Raw genomic sequence first — 2,022 nt, forward strand, 5'->3', positions numbered from 1 at the left:
TTGGCTAGGACAAAGCAGGTGGAGAAAGGTGAGAGGGATGACCTTGCTTGCTGGCTCTCCTGGCTTCTTTTCTTCTCCCATGCTGGATGCTTCCTTCTACTCCTCCTGCCCCTGGACATCAGGATCCAGATTATTTAACCTTTGGACTCTGGGACTTGTACCAGTGGCTTCCCTGGGGGCTCTGAGGCTTTTGTCCAGCAGACTGAAGGCTGCACTGTCAGCTGCTTGGTTTTGAGGCTTTTGAACTCAGACTGAACCACTGCTGACCTCTCTCTTCCTCAGCTTGCAGATGGCCTCATGCCGGGCTTTGCCTTGTAATTTTGTAAACCAATTCACCCTAATAAACTCTCTTTCATATATACATAGATCCCATTAGTTCTGTCCCTCTAGAGAACCCGGACTCATACAATTGTCTTTTAACTTTTCAATAATGGCCATTCTGGCTGGAGTAAGGTGACATCTCATTGCTTTTTAATTTGCATTTCTCTGATGATGAGTGATGTTGAACATTTTTTCATGTTTGTTGGCCATTTGTGTATCTTCTTTGTGGAAGTATCAGTTCATGTTGTTTGCCCAATTTTTAGTGGGATTGTTTGTTTCTTGTTAATTTGCTTGAATTCCCTGTAGATTCTGGATATTAGTCCTTCACTGGAGGTACAGTTTGTAAATATTTTTTCCCATTCTGTATGTTGTCTCTTTACTCTGTTGATTATTTCTTTTGCTGTGCAAAAACATTTTAGTTTTCCTAGATATGATAAATTTGAAAGTCTCAGATTACAAAATTAACGTATACAAATCAATAGCACTACTATGTATGAACAACAATCAAGCTGAGAATGAAATCAGGAACTCAATCCCATTTACAATAGCTACAAAAAATATCTAGCAATATACCTAGCCAAGGAGGTGAAATAGCTCTGCAAGGAGAATCACAAAACACAGCTGAAAGAAATCATGGATTACACAAACAAATGGAAGAACATCCCATGCTTGTTGGCCAGAAAATGACCACACTGCCACAAACAATGTATAGATTCAATGCAGGTTCTATCAAAATGCCAACGTCATTTTTCACAGAATTAGAAAAAACAATCCTAAAATCCCTACACAGCCAAAAAAGATCCTGAATAGCCAAAGCATCCAAATCAAAAAGAACAAATCTGAAGGCATCACATTACCCAACTTCAAATTATTCTAGAAGGCTGTAGCAACCAAAACAGCATGGTACTAATATAAAAATATCATAGACCAATGGGAACAGAATAGAGAGCCCAGAAATAGAGCCAAATATCTACAACCAACTGATCTTTGACAAGCCAGTCAGAAACAGACATTGGGGAAAGGACACCTTACTCAATAAATGGTGCTGAGAAAACTAGATAGGCATGCATAGAAGAATGAAAGTATCTCTCACCATATGTAAAAATCAACTCAAGATGGAGTAAAGACTTAATCTAACACCAAAACCTATAAAAATTCTGAAGAAAACCTAGAAAAAACTCTTCTGGACATTGTCCTAGGCAAAGGATTTATGACAAAGACCTCAAATGCAAATGCAACAAAGGCATGTTAATTTTTAAAATAAAACAAATTAAAAATGATATAATGTTATAAGAATGCCTGGCTCATACGTATATACAATACTTCTTGGTTTCATGCCTCTTTTTGCTAATTAAAAACATTATTCAAAAAATTCCATTGTATTAATGTCAGATGAATAAGCATTTGTGACCAGCAACACAAAGGGGCCACCCCAGTTTCTAAGCAGCATCGCAGCCTCTACTGTCACCTGATGATACCAGAAGGGCTCCCTGCAGTTTGTTTTTGTTTTGTTTTTGTTGTTGCTGTTATTTTGAGACAGATCCCCACACTGTTGCCCAGGCTGGAGTGCAGTGGTGTGATCTCAGCCCACTGCAACCTCTGCCTCTTGGGTTCAAGTGATTCTCCTGCCTCAGTCTCCCAAGTAGCTGGGATTACAGGCACCTGCCACCACGCCCAGTGAATTTTCTTTTCTTTTTTTCT

The 2,022-nt window shown here is 39.1% G+C and overlaps 1 long non-coding RNA gene across 1 annotated transcript; it reads left to right on the forward strand.

Annotated features, from left to right (window-relative positions):
- Nucleotides 1-1,365: 1,365 nt before the first annotated feature.
- LOC116538920 lies at nt 1,366-1,563 on the forward strand. The gene is made up of 2 exons (XR_004263844.1): nt 1,366-1,403; nt 1,485-1,563. It is a non-coding gene; the product is annotated as an uncharacterized LOC116538920 (long non-coding RNA).
- Nucleotides 1,564-2,022: the final 459 nt, after the last annotated feature.

Source organism: Sapajus apella, unplaced genomic scaffold (genome assembly GCF_009761245.1).
Source record: "Sapajus apella isolate SASKATOON/1434 unplaced genomic scaffold, GSC_monkey_1.0 scaffold123, whole genome shotgun sequence".
NCBI lineage: Eukaryota > Metazoa > Chordata > Mammalia > Primates > Cebidae > Sapajus > Sapajus apella.